The 14,077-nt window shown below is 48.4% G+C and overlaps 1 protein-coding gene and 1 long non-coding RNA gene across 5 annotated transcripts in view; one reads left to right on the top strand and one right to left on the bottom strand.

The window, feature by feature from the left end:
• Positions 1-13,983, bottom strand: part of LOC104869403 — a 17,856-nt gene extending 3,873 nt beyond the window's left edge. Inside the window, exons 1-3 of one of the 2 annotated variants that reach the window (XR_004516307.1) lie at positions 13,863-13,983; positions 13,439-13,547; positions 7,367-7,519 (exon numbers count right to left, since the gene is read on the bottom strand). This is a non-coding gene — a long non-coding RNA (uncharacterized LOC104869403). The remainder of the gene's footprint in view (positions 1-7,366; positions 7,520-13,438; positions 13,548-13,862) is intronic. The other variant, XR_782318.2, reaches the window with a different exon arrangement.
• The window catches only part of Mxi1 (MAX interactor 1, dimerization protein), a 64,348-nt gene that overhangs the window by 2,212 nt on the left and 48,059 nt on the right, over positions 1-14,077 (top strand). The window lies entirely within an intron of this gene.

Here is a 14,077-nt window from a genome sequence, read left to right as displayed (position 1 = left end):
CCCCGAGAGGGGCTCGGGAGCCTTAGCGCCCCAAAGTCAACTTCGTGTGGGTAAATCGGCCAGCCCCTCGGCCCCGCAGCCCCCCTCCTCCGGCAGGCTCCCCGCAGGAGTATTTTTAGCTCTCTCGCCTCTCCGTCGCCGCTGTATGGTTCTAAATGACGTGATGCCAGCGGCCCCCAGATTTCCCCGAGAGCGTGGGGCACTGCGCCCTGCCTGGCTCGGCCGCAGGCACCCAGCTCCAGGCCGTCGCCCCCCTCTCCAGCAGCTCACGCAGGCGTGGGTGACCTCCTGCAAACTACGCGACCACCCGCCCGGTCCTCTATTATCCTCCCTGCAAACCGGAGCGGCCCGAGGGGGGACACTGTATCCTCCTCACTCCCTCCTCCCCAGTCCGGCCTAGGTCTCCCCAAATAGAAAACGGCAGGTCCTACATCAGTCTCGTTTTACTGGGGCGCTTCTTAGCGCTGGCTGTGCTCGCCGTTGTTTTCTGCTCGCTGCACACAATGCCCTCGCGTCACGGCGGTCCGCGTGTGCACAGCAATAACGCGAGTCGGGGGGCGGGTCGTACGTGCGCCGGGCTCGGGCACTGCGGGTCGCTCCGCGTGCGCGGGGCTTGTTTTGCTTCAGAGCTCGGCTCTCCGAAACGCTTACATCATTCAGTTGTGGGGGGAGGATCAGGGCGTTCGATTGGATTCCAGCATTTCCCAAGCCCCTGGTTTTTGGAAGGAAACAAGGACCGTAGCCTTCAAGTTATTATGTCGCGGAGGGGGGGGCGCTTAGGTTTTGTTTGTTGTACAAGGCTTTTTTTTTTTCCTTCTCTTTTTTAGGTCATTGCTGCAAAGGGCATTGCTAGCCGGCTCAGGTGCACAACCTCCCCGCCTTCATTTCTGCTAGTTCCCTTGTAATCGCTTGATCTCAGTTTCTCCGCCTCCTCCTCCTCCCCCCTCCCCGCTCGAGACACATGGTTTCCACATGGAGACAAACTTCTTTCCACGGACTGGACTTGACCTAGCTGTGTCATTCAGCCAATCGGTGGCTCCAGTCTCGTGTGGCGTCACACGTTGCTGAGGCCGGAGGCTGGGGGCGGGGCCAGGATGCCACCCAGGAAATCTCTGGGAGCTGTAGTGCAGCCAGCGGGTCCAGTCTCTTCTTAAAGGGACGCTCTTATTCCGGAGGCGAGGGTCAGTCCTCGAGTCTCCATCTGAGGTTCTTAGGGGCCTTGCCGAGATGCACCGACAGGCACTGGTCACGAGTTACACGTTCCATTTTTACGGTTTGCTAAGTACTTTTGGCAGGAGCGCGCTTTATTTTCCATTGTAGCCAGAACTGCTTTTCATTGCTTGGTTGAGGTGTCTGTACTAGGAGTGCTCAGCAAATTGTGACCTCAGGGTTCACCCAGTGATAAGGTGAACTTTCTTGAGGGATAGGTTCAAATGAAATCTCCCAGGGTCGGGGATTTAGCCCCGTGGTTCCTCTGCCTGTCTTGAAAGCACAAGGACCGAAGGTAAAAAACAACAACCTGACAACAGAAAATAAAATCTCCCAGTGTTGCCCTAGTGTACAAGTCAAAGGACTGCCTAAGAAATGCAGATAATTCTAAAATGCCAATCGATTTGAATCCCTATAAATCTCAAACTGAAGGCCTCTAGAAACCCTCCGGAAACATTAATTATGGGGCTGGGGATTTAGCTCAGTGGTTCCGCAGCAAGCACAAGGACCTAAGTTCGATCCCTGGTACCAAAAAACAAAAAACAAAACAATCGTGAAGGCTCTGACCCTGTTATCACAATTTGGGAAATTATATGTCAACAATCTGTGGCAGTGTTGCCTGATACGGAAACCAGTAGCAATTAACAGCTAATAATTAGAAAAAAGCCTAGTCGCCCCTCCACCTTTGGAAAAGGTTAAAACTGAAACGGAGGAAGAGAGTCACAAAGAGGTGCTATATACATAAACACTGGAGAGAAACTGGCTTCCCAGAGTCTGGGAATTAGGAGAGGGGGCACCATTTCAGAGTAGAAAGCTATGGGCTGCTCTCTATAGCGGAAAAGCTGGGTTTGAAGGTGCAGGGTTTTCCTAGGAGCACAGGTGCAGAAGCAGCAGTCCCTTGCGGTGCTGTCTTCCCCCGCCCCCACGCCTGACTTAACCTCCCGACCCTGAAACCGCTGCTCCCATCCAGCAGGTCCAGGGCAAGCAGAGCTTCACAGTCTTGCCTGTGTTTGGCTCGGACTTGTCTACAATGCCCTCATTCTCTAACTCTTGAGGTTTCTGGATCCTGCACTCCCTTCATTCAAGACCTAGGTCAGTTCCTACCTCTGCCACAAAGCTGTCGCAGCTGTTTCATCCCACTTGGCTCTATTTCTTGATTTAAAGTAATTGAGAATGAAAGTTTGGCAGTCACATGGAGCAGGGCCCCAAATTCCTACTGTGCTGCTTACGGGCCCACACTGAACTTGCACACGTTACTCGGCCTTCTGAGGTTCCATTTTGTAAAATGGGCATAATGATAACACCACCCTCACATAATTTCTGAACTAAATTAAGCACTGCTCTTAAATATTTAAAGTACCTTAAGTCAAACAGCTGCTCAATAAACTACCTTTTCTGAGCTCCTTTTTAGTTTTTTAAGACAGGGTCTTGCTATGTAGTTCAGGCTGGCCTGGAACTCACTGTGTAGGTGAGGCTGGCCTCGAATTCAATGTGATCCTCCTGCCTCAGCCTCCCGAGTGCTGGGATTATAAGTGTGTGCCACCATGCTGGCCTTTTCTGAGGCTTTGACGATCAGTACCATGAAATGAGATTCTCTCCTTCCTTCCTGTGCATTAGCTTTATTCTGGCAGGGAGAGTATTAGCATCTTAGGGGAAAAGAGGACAGTATTTCACTGTTACCTGTTACATATTGCATGTCACTGGGCATAGAGTAGACACTTGCTATAAATTTCTTGGTTAGACTTATCATTTCCTGGTGATCAGATGTGGAGGCTAGGACACATGATTCTGAAGACTTGGGGCAAGGTTGGAAATTTTTAAGGCCCTCTGGTAGTTAAGGTCAGGCCTGCAAGGAAATGATGGGTCAGGTTTGGAGAGCCCAAACTGCCTTCTATCAGCAGCTGTGATCCTGAGAAAGGACAAGTTACTGCTTTAACAGGAGGGGACTAGGGTGGCTCTGGCTAAAATGGAAGGCTTTGATGGTAACGAGTGTTTGTGTGCTTCACATTTCTGCAGGGGAGCCCCTAACAGTGAGTTCTGCAGGGGAGCCATCTGACAGTCCACATATATGCATAGTAGGTGCAGGTGCTTTTTGTCTGCAAAGTGTGGGCTGATATATGGTAGGGATGGGGAGAGTGGTATGAAGAGCGCTGTTACATCAGGTTTTTCTTTCTTCTGCTCTTAAATATGTTCCCCAGATTCAACTTTTCCCCCCAGGTTTAAATATGACCTCTGCCCCCTGGTAAATGCTAGTGGTAGACTTTTGAGAGTAGCAAGTGGCTTTTGGCATCCCAGAGTCCCTGGGATCGGGTACTTTGTCCAGGGGTTCCAGGGAACAGGAAGTTAGGAAGTTACAGAAGCTGTATTGCGTTGTTCCTACTTGGGGAGGAAAAGGAGGCTCCACCATCTACCAAGCAAGGCAAAGCACCTTCCTGCCTATCTTCCCTATCTAGTCCAGACACTCTGATACACACTCTCAGAAACAGGATCTTCATTCCGAGAAACAGGGAAATGAAGAAGGTGCCACTATGCAACAGCAACCATTAATGGCACTCACAGTATTAGTACTGGCTTCCATTTACTGAGCACTGACTATTTACTAAGTATGAAGCTAAACGTGTGTTACCGCCTCCGATCTTCACAGTAACTCTGAGACACATGTGACTTTATGATCTTCATTTTACAGAGATGGGAACCAGGGAGCAGGGATGCTGGGTAGCTTTCCCGAACATCACATGGTGAGTTAGTGGCAGTGCTGAGTTTGCAATCTAGGCCTCTCATTCCAAGCCTGTGGTCTGAGCCATACACACGTGTACTCATTTTACAGCCAGGGACTGAAGTCCAGACAGGTGAAACGACGTATTCCAGGTCACCCGGCAGCGTGCAGCAGAACTGGGGTTTAGAATACCCCGTCAACTGTCCAAAGCCTTCCCTGCACACACCTTGCTTAGGAGAGGTTTAGAAGCGAGGCTGGAGACAGAATAGCCAGCCCTCCTGGCCCTAACTCAAGTGTAGGGCTCCTAGGAAACACCACCCCCTCTTACTGCCTTTCCCGAGTCTGTCCTCTGGGCATAGTAGAGGACTTGGGGCTGTTGCTATGGCACTGAGGCAAACAGCAGGTTCATCAAAAGCTGGGTCTTTTGCTTCTTTTCTCGTGGCCACGAAGATTTGCATCAGTCATTGTGGCTTATTCTGTGTTAGACCCCCCACTGTACTGCACCCCTCCTCCCTACTGCCATCCCTTTCTATAAATACAGTTGGATAAATATTGATTTAAACTGGGTTTCTGGAGGAGAAGCACATGCTTACCCCAGCCTGGTTTCACTTAGATACCACTAGCATGTCAGACTTGACACACCTAACCCCCAAAGGTCTGGCTTCCCAGTAACCCAGTTTGGGGAGATGAGTTGTGGTTTTGTGGCTTCTGAGTTTCACGAAAAAGGGAGAGGAAGAAAAAGAAGTAAAAAAGGAACAACCCAGCAAGAAATGGGAATCTTGCAGCCTGAAGTAAACAGCTTTCAATAGGCCAGAATGGAAGGAGTTGTCTGGTAGTCTGACTTTCTGTTCCAGGCTCTCCTCCCATTCAACATTTGGGGTGTCGCGTCCAAATGACGCAGGTGCCAAAGCAGAGCGTCAGGACCTGAAGGAGCGCCACTATCCTCACTCTGAGGTCAGGGAGGCAGAGGTCCAGAGCAGGACAGTGACTGCCCAAGCTGACCGCAGGGGCAGAACCAGGCCTTGCTTCTCTGCGTTCCTCTGCCTGATAGGAGAATGGGTTCCAGACAGAGCCCCAAATGGCTTTCGTTTCACAGGTCAAGTGCTCATAAAGTCAGCAGTTCTCAACCCGGTGTACTGATCACAGGGTGTGTCAGGTTACTGCAAAGGTCATTGCAACATTCTCACTCCCCTTTCAAAATGAGGCTAATTTGGGCCGGGGATGTAGCTCAGTGGCGCCACGCCTGCCTCGAAAGCGCAAGGTCCTACGTTCAACACCCAGTTCCCCCCCCCCCAAAAAGAGGCTTGTTTGAATTTGCCATACTTAAAAAATGTTTTCTTTTACCTATGGGTGATGGGCATAAGAGCCAGAGGTGGTAGCAGTGGTGAGATGGCTTCCCCTGAGCCTTAGCTGAGGAGGAGGAGAGCACGTCTTCCTGGGGGCTTCTCCTTCTGAGGCTAGGGTGTGGTTACAGCCTCAGCCCGGCTGGAGTGGGTGTGGGTAACTTCAGTTCCCCACGGTCAGACACCTGCTCTCTGGCTCTTCTGCTAAGTTTCAGGGAAGCACTTGTCTCTGACAGCACTGTCCCTGGGTGGCCTGGCCAGAGGTGTGAAATCTGTCAACAGCTGACTGGGATCTCTCTGGTCAAAAACACAGTAATGGGCACTGGAGCCAGAGACGCCTCTGCGTCCACATCATCTCATCATTTTGAAAGTTCAGCTGACTCTTTCTTTGAGCAGTATATCTCTGGAAAACACATGTGAACAGGGCCCCTTTGTAAAAAATGTCATGAAATGCCGGTCATTCTTCCAAAGCAAGGTCCCAGCAGGACGGTCCCTGCCCTCATGATGTATGTACTCTTTCTCAGTGCCAGATTTTGGGAATTCGGTTGTCTTAAAGTGAACCCCAAGAGCTTCTGATGGCATTTGACTTGGGTTCTAGCCATCATCAGAGACAGAGTAAAAGCTTACCCTGGGCTTCCCAGAGAAGTGGCTCCTTCCCTTGCTGCCCGTTGCCTCCAAACTCATTTTTTCCAGATTTTTTTTTTTTTTTTAATGGTACCAGGGATTGAACTCAGACCCTTGCACTTACGAGGCAGGCAGTGGAACAACTGAGCCAAATCCCCAACCCTCCAAACTCATTTTTAAAACACTCTGTGTTTCTCCTTGTCATTTCTACAGATCTGACTGTCGAAGCTTAGGAAACCAAGAACCATGTAAAAGTCTTGTAAATGAACGTGTCAGCTCTCAGTTCTTTACAGACTCGGGCCTTCTGCTCCAGAGCCCTGTCAAGCCCACTCTACCATACAAAGTGCCCTTGGCCACACACCTCTATCATCTGGCTCCATGTCTGCAGGGAAATTTAAACACAGCAAAACTAGAAAGATAAACACACTGTCCTGAGGGAGAGGGAAATTGGGAAAGCCAAACTTCAGCCAAAAAGGGGGATTGGATTATATTGAAATACATTGAAATATATTATTTTTATCTTTATCACCATTGGCAGGGACACCCAAATGCAAGTGATTGGGTACCAGGTAGAATATTGTATTCAAATGGGGGCAGGCCCCAGACTGTTCTATTTCTGGCTGTGGGAGACAAGTATGGTCTGCAGGGACCCAGAGTGACCTTATGGCATTCATGCCTGTTATTTTCCTCTTGCCTCTACTCCAGCCTGACCATCCCCACCCTATTTTTTGGCCACCAAGACTCCAAATGCCTTGCATATAACTTTCATTCCTTCCACCAGCTGTAAAATTTAGTTCAATGCCACAAATAATTTCTAAAACTTGCCAGGACCCAAGAGCTGTGGTTTGCAATTCCAAAGGAAGGCATGTAAGATCTCTAGTTCTAGTCAAAAAGAAACCAATAAACAATTCTAGTCTTGTCTCCTGGGAGTCTGATAACCTGTTCCCAAGAGGGCTGCTGACAACTACAGTCTCTCTTCTGTTTTCCAAGGGAATAGTCCCCCGTTTACTGGGCATTTACTGTGTGCCATAACAATGCTGAGTGCTTTGTATCAAATCCTCAAAAACATCCAATAGGCGGTGCTGTAATTACCCTCATTTTATAGGCAAGGGAAGCCTTAGCCTTAACAGGGCTGGTTAACCTTCCAGGGCCACATGCTAACAACAGTGGAGCTAAGAGTCAAACCCAATTTCTCTTTCTTTGGCAGGGCTCTTGGAGAAGCCCCAGAGTATGAAGTATGAGTAGCAAGAGGTGAGAAATGAAATCTGGGATGTTTGGAGGCAAGGCTGAGAGCACCGTGGAGGGTGCCACCCTAGGGTGAATCCTTTTCTCTCCAGTTGTCCTAGGGCAGAGAGAAGGCAGCCAAAACCTTCTGGGGCTCTTTGGGTATCGACCTGAAAGCAGGACAGACCCTTTCTCTGGAGGGCGATGGCCTAGGGTGTTCCAGCTTTCCTGCACCCCCTGGGGAACTCACCCAACCAGTAGGGCTCCTGTAGCTCCGCACGCCAGGCTGTCAGGGCTGAGAATCCACGCCCTGTCAGGCTGCATAGGGCTTCCTGAAGGTGCCCCAGCTTGTAGGGCAACTGGGCTGTCCTGTGCTCTGGGCCAAGGGCTCTTGCTGAGAAGCCTGAGGAAAGACGCAAGTGTGTGCTGTGAAGATGAACGTGGGGCCTTGGCTGCCACCCTGACAGTGTGAGCCAGCTGGTTCTAGTTGAATGCTGGCCCACCCTCTTCTTCAGGATGCAGATCTAGGAAACAAGAGTGATCTTAAGTATAACTGGGTTCATGTCGCTCACTTCTTTAAAGCCTTTCAATAGTTTTACTGTCTCCCTTAGAATAAAAGTCAAACTTCTCATCACAGACTCCAGCCTTACTGTTTGTGGTGAATGTGGCTCAAGGATGGGCATCTTGAGATCTCCCAGAAGCTGTCAGAAACAGGGCTCCTGGCCCTGCTGAATCCAAATCTGTACTTACCGTGATTCTCAGGTGATTTGTATGCTTAAAGTTTCAGGAGCTGCCTTAAGCAGCCTTTGGGATCTTCTCTGATCCCCTCCCCGCCAGTAAAGCCACCACTCCCTTTACCACTTAACCTGCTCAGCGGATTTACCACAATTTACAGCTGCTCATCCTCATTGTGTCTGGCTAGAATATAAGCACCTTGAGGACAGCAACAGAAGACGTTTTCTCCACTATGCCATGTTCAGCATTTCACTGGGAGCCAGAATGTGACAGATGTTTAAGGAATATCTGTTGAATGAATGCTGAGTTTTTTTGCCTTTAAAATTCTGACATAGTGTTTTTCAATAAGGGAGCTATTGGTAGAACAGTTTTTGTGCAGATTAGTATAGAATGTTGCAGGATTTAATATCCTGGGTGTCGCCACATGCCACTGGAACCCCCTGGTCATTGTAACTCTTACACGTTTCCAAAGCCACTCCCTAAAAGAACAGAATGGCCCTTGACTGAGAGCATTGGCCTAGCCAGTTTTGTCTGCTCTGTCTGACTGACATAGCGTGATTCATGTGGTGGGGTCCGAGAGTCAGAAGACCCAGGTGTGAATGTGCTCAATGACTGTGTGACGTTGGGCAAGTCACGTACCCTTTCTGGACCTCATCTACAAAGTAGGGGTCTCAGCCTTAATGCTGAGGGTTAATGGCACTGACTGTAGGAGCAGCACTGCGTGCACAGTGCAGCCATTCCCCGGCAACTAGTAGGCAAATGGGTGCATTTTGTCTTAGGTTCTCCCTGCAGAATCCCAGCATCCAAGAACCAGAATGCGAGAGCTGGAAGAGAGGGTGCGATCACCCATGTCATTGGACAGGCAAGAGCCTGTTCATAAATATTACACTGAGCTGAGCGCTCAGACACAGGCAGCCGGGGCTGGGTGTATGATTTAGCACCCAGGGCTTGCCTGGGCCTACAAGTGACCTCCACTGTCTGTGCCACGGGGAAGGGAGCCGTGATGTCAAGGCGTGGGGGTAGGACCACCCCAAATCTGCTCCTGGCAGGGGAGGGAAGGAGGGCTACCCAGACCTGTGCAAGAACGTGGGGCATCCTCACAGCGGCAGGAGAAGGCCTCTGGCAGTCTTTTTATTTTTCTGGTTTTTAAGGCTTTAGAATTAAGTTGCATTTAACTTTGAAAGACTAGCTCATTGTTACCAAAGCCTGGCATACACAACAAAAAAGGAAACCATAGTTTACTCTTGCTTTTGAGTATAGATGCAAAAATTCAAAACAAAATATTATGCGATTAAAAGAATAACACACAGGGCTGGGGATTTAGCTCAGTGGTTCTGCCGCCTGCCTCACAAGCACAAGGACCCAAGTTTGATCCCTAGTACCAAAAACAAAAACAAAAACTAAAGAATAACACACCATGGCTGACCAGCTTATATGCCAGATACAGCTGCAGATCTTCTCACACTAGAGTACAAATCCAAGTTACAGGAGAATAATGTCATTCCAGAAAGAAATGATGAAAAGTCTTTTGAATAAGTTATTTGGGAGGTATTCCTCAGGAAAGCAACTGTTGCACACAGCAAAGACTGTTTACCTGTGGTGGTCTTTTGTTGGAGTGGCACAGTGAGGCCCACCCAGGGCTTGTGGTCATCACCAGTGGAGAAGAAGGTGACTCCACATGCATCCTTTCTCTAAGGAAGAATGAGCCTTGAACCGAAACCCAAAGCAGCTTTGATTCTTTGGGAGTGTATTCCCAAAGGACGGGGGCCCCAATTGGGTTGAAAAGATCAGAAAAGCTATTCTACTTTAGGTTCTCAAATTATTTCTTAAACATGAATCAACCAGAAAAAAAGAATTGTAAAGTCCAGAAGAGAGCATAGGGCTTAAGGCCTGGCTTTTAACCCTTGCTCCATCAGCTTGTGGACTCAGGAAGTACTTTGCTGGGACTTGGTGCTCTCAGCTGAAAAATGGAGACTGGTTTGAGAAGTATGCTTAATAATATAAACTTCTATGACATAAACCACAAAAGGTCATTGGGGGAACATTCGTCTGACACGGCCCAAGCAAAACCTTTCCCAATGGCATACTGGTTGCTCCTGAGTAGGTTCCCCCAGAGTAAGAAACCTCTTAGACCCGCATTGACTGAGTCCTGCAATGCAGATTTCTTTTTGGATGATCCAAGTTCATGCAAAAAAGGAAAAGGACATTTGAGAGATTAATACATCCATTATAATCACTGAAATAGGCTGCTGTAATAAGGGCCATTTGATAAAATGTAAGAAGCCCTTTTCTAAGGGAAGAAATGGATCAGGAGGCAAGTTAAGTGCAGCTGTTTGAGCTTTTGCCAGTGGTCTGATCTCACCAGAAAAACTGGAGTTAGAAAACAACAAACTTCCAGTTTCCCCGATGTCGGATTAACACTGCCTCCCCCACTGCTGCCCACTCCCCACGTCCTCGCTTTCCCTTTCTCCGCGCGGGGGCACCTGGGCGGCTTGGTGCGTCTCCCTGTGGTTGGGAGGTCAGCGCAGGCAGCCCTGGCAACTGGAGCCCTGGGAGGCGGCAGCTACCTATCGGGTTTAGCATTACGTCATCCCTTCTAGACCCAAATTTATCTCGGCTGCACACAGACCCGCAGCTCTGAGCTGCCGCTGACTTGAGGAGAGCTTGCGCAGGAAGTTAAGCAAGGCTGACTCACTGGGCAGAACGAAGGTTTTCTGCCTCTCTTCATGTTTCTGGGCCTTGGGGAAAGGGGAGGGGAGGAAGCTGTGCTTGATGTTTTGGGGTGGGAGGTGTAGATATCTTTTATGGTTCTTATTTAGGACCTCAGAACTCAATCTCTCCCCAGCTTCAACCTTGAGTACTTGAAAGCAAACCCCTACCCCTAAAGAGAATTGCAGAAAACATTGCCAACAAGCGCTGGGGATTTAGCTCAGTGGTTCTACCACCTGCCTTGCAAGTGCAAGATCCCAAGTTTGATCCCTGGTGGGGGAAAAAAAAAAAGAAGAAGGTGAAGAAGAAGAAAACACTGCCAACGTGGTAAGCACTTTGCAGGTTCAGGGATGATCTCCGAAGCACCCAGGGTCGCCAACACAGTGGCTTTGGACTTGTAACTTAACCTCAGGGGCCCTTCTCTCTCTCCCATTTGCAGTACATCAGCCTCATTGTTATGAATGTTTGAAATAATTACTTGGAAATTAGCATGTAGTAAATAGTGCAGGAAGGCTGAGGATGCAGCTCAGGGGTAGAACATTCGTCTATCATGTGAGAGGCCTCAGGTTTAATCCCCAGCACCACACAAAAGTACACTGTATGGGGAAGAGAATCCTAAACATTGAAAGCTTTGCCTGCTTCCTGAAGAAGGTGGACTGTCCCCAACAGGATGTGATTGTGACAAGGCTGGGGGACTTTTTCCATTTTCAATGGAAGGGGTGAGGGAGAGACACTGACTTAAGGGAGGGGACAGACAGAACAGACACTGAGTACAGACCCAGGTTCCTTTTTCAGTGGACTGTGGGAGCCTGGCTTTTTCCCACCTGCCACCTACATTTGTATTGGAAACTGAATTCATCTGCACAAAAGCGAAGCCCTAGTTGCCTCTGGGTTCCCTCAGGCTGAGGCTTGTGCTAAGGGATGCTTTGTGGGTAACATCACTATCCTGAGGATACAGCCCTGTGCTTTGTGCTGTGCGAGCCCCTGGTGGCTTGCGACCACGCAAGGCCTTCAGGAGGGAGCTAGAGCAGGAAGGAGGAACTTTTGAGCTGCTTCTAGAAAAATTGGAGCTTTCTGTGTGTGAAGTGGCCCTTAACACTGCTCACTGACACCAGCACCTCTATTTCACTTCTTCACGTGTGCAGATGACCTTTGGGTGATTGTTCTGTTACTGTCTCCCCATCTGCCTCAGCCATGGTTCTGAAAGGGCTAAGTCTCCTAGAAGCCAAAGGTGAGAGGCCAGGTCCAGGCCCCACATACCTACTTGACCTCTTACCTGTTTCAGTTCTGTATCTATGGAATTAAATCCATCTTGAATTTGTGTGCATTTTTAGTTGTACTACTTTTCTTGATTACATGTCACTTAGGCTTACTGTTAGATAAAATAGACTTTTATTTGCATTAAAAAATGTCTTTTAAATTCCTGGGGTAGTCCTTGGCAATTTATATCTAAAGTTTAAAGGGGTTCTGCAAGTGGTAGAAATTAACTTTCAACCTAATGACTTCTACCCTCAACTCACAGATGTTCTGAGTAAGTGGTATTTTCTTTTAAATAATTTCTTTGCACCCCTACCCAACATGTTCCTTACTGAGGATAGAGGAGGGTGGTTGTTACCAACACCCAATGGGAGAGCCCAGATCTGAAATGACCTAGCCAACAGCTGAAAAAACAGTTCCTTTTTTAAAACTTTAAAACAAAAAATCTCCTGTGGCTCGTGAATACCGTTCATTCTGAGTCTCTGAATTTGATGGAACATCTATTTCTTAAATGTTGTGCCAAGTGTAATATTTCAAAGGGCTGGCAGAATTTTCCAGCTTGTGACCCCATTGGGAGATCTTGTTCACTCTGGGGGGAAAAAGTACAAGGGAGAGGGTGTTAAAAAGCCACGTGAAACCCATAAGCTTTTTGAGAGGGTAAGATATCCATGCCAAGATGGTATTTTCTGCAGCAGCCAATAGCATGAGTACAGAGAAAGAGAAATTCTCCCCTCACCAAGAGCTTCCTGCTATTTTGAGTGTCCACCAGGTTAGAATATTAGGAGAGGGAAGAAGTTATGAATCTGTTCACAGTTACTAGCTTGTTCCTAGACCATTCAGCAATTCCAATTCTCTTGTCCTTCCTCTCCCTAGCTCTCAACTGGAAGTGATTTTGTGCCTCAGGAGAGGTATGGCAGTGTCTGGAGCCATTTTTGTTTGTCATGCCTGAGGGGTAGCAGTGTGTTACTGGCATATGGTGGATAGAGGCCAGGGATGCTGGTAAATATCCTATAATATATAGAACAGAAACCAATTTCAAGAAAGATTTATCTGGCTTCCAATGACAAGAAAGCCAAGGTTGAGAAACCTACCCTGGTCTGGACTTTGAGGACTTGCTACATGGAGGAATTAGAGAGTAGTGGTGACAGCAGCCAGTGGCTGCTTTTTACTGTGGTCCCTGCTTGCTTAAGCTACTGCCTTCAGTTATCTCTCAGAGTTTTGGAGAAGACAACTGTCATCAGTATATACTAACTGTTCAGATTATTTAATCTTCACAGTAAGCCCTACTGAATATATGCTTCTTGAGAGCAGGGTTCACGTCTGTTTCTCTCATTACAGTGCATGTGAATCTGATTCAGTGCCAGAGACATAGCAGGCTGTCAACATTATGGATAAATGGAGGAATTATATCCATCTTATTTTTATTTTTTGGTGTGGGGGGGTCAAACTCAGGGTCTTGTGCATGCTAAGTAAGCCCTCTACCATTGAGCCGTGTCCCCAGCTCAATATCCATTTCATGTATGAGGAAAATGAAACTTGAAGAAGCCTAAACGACTAGCTTAAGAGCCAGAATCCGGATTTGAACCGAACTTGCTGTAACTCCAGTACCCAAATCACTTACCGCTGAGTTACATCCTCTTTTAGCACCACACTGAGTTTTCTGGTGTCTCGAAACACTACTGCTTTCCAAGTCCTCTGTCAGGCACCTCCTCAAAGTCTTAATCTTGGCACTAGAGAAGGAACGAGAGAGGATAGAATTTTAAAAAGATTTAAGAACTTGTCTGTGTGGAAGCCCTCTCTGGTTCTGATGATAAGATCCCTTATTCGTTAAGTAGTGATTTTGGTTACTCAGATGTGCATGCTATCCTGGGAGATGGGTTACTTTTCTCATTTTGTAGATGAGGAAAACGAGGCACAGAAGTCACATGAGAAAAGTACAGTAGCAGTAGAGGACTGAACATGGTACTTCGGATAAGCAATCCTCCAGTCCCTGGACACCCGCGGGGAGTCGCTGAGAATAGAGTTGCCCGCAGGAATAGACTTACAAGTTTCTCAAATCCTTCCCTCTCAGAAGCAAAGCCCTGGTAACGTCTTAGTCGGGAGGAAGAAAAGGAGACCGGAAGAGACTACACTTCCCGGCGGTCACTGCAGAATCCCGCCTGGCACAGGCGCACTGGGGCGGCTTGCGTACTACGACTCCCGGTGCGCACAGGACGGGGGCGGGGCTTCACGTCCCGTGGGGGCAGAGAAGGGGGCGGGC

Source organism: Fukomys damarensis, unplaced genomic scaffold, assembly GCF_012274545.1.
Source record: "Fukomys damarensis isolate Sample0158 unplaced genomic scaffold, DMR_v1.0_HiC HiC_scaffold_8, whole genome shotgun sequence".
Classification (NCBI taxonomy): domain Eukaryota; kingdom Metazoa; phylum Chordata; class Mammalia; order Rodentia; family Bathyergidae; genus Fukomys; species Fukomys damarensis.
The sequence above is the reverse complement of the archived record's forward strand: the minus strand, read 5'-3'. Positions and strand labels throughout refer to the sequence as shown.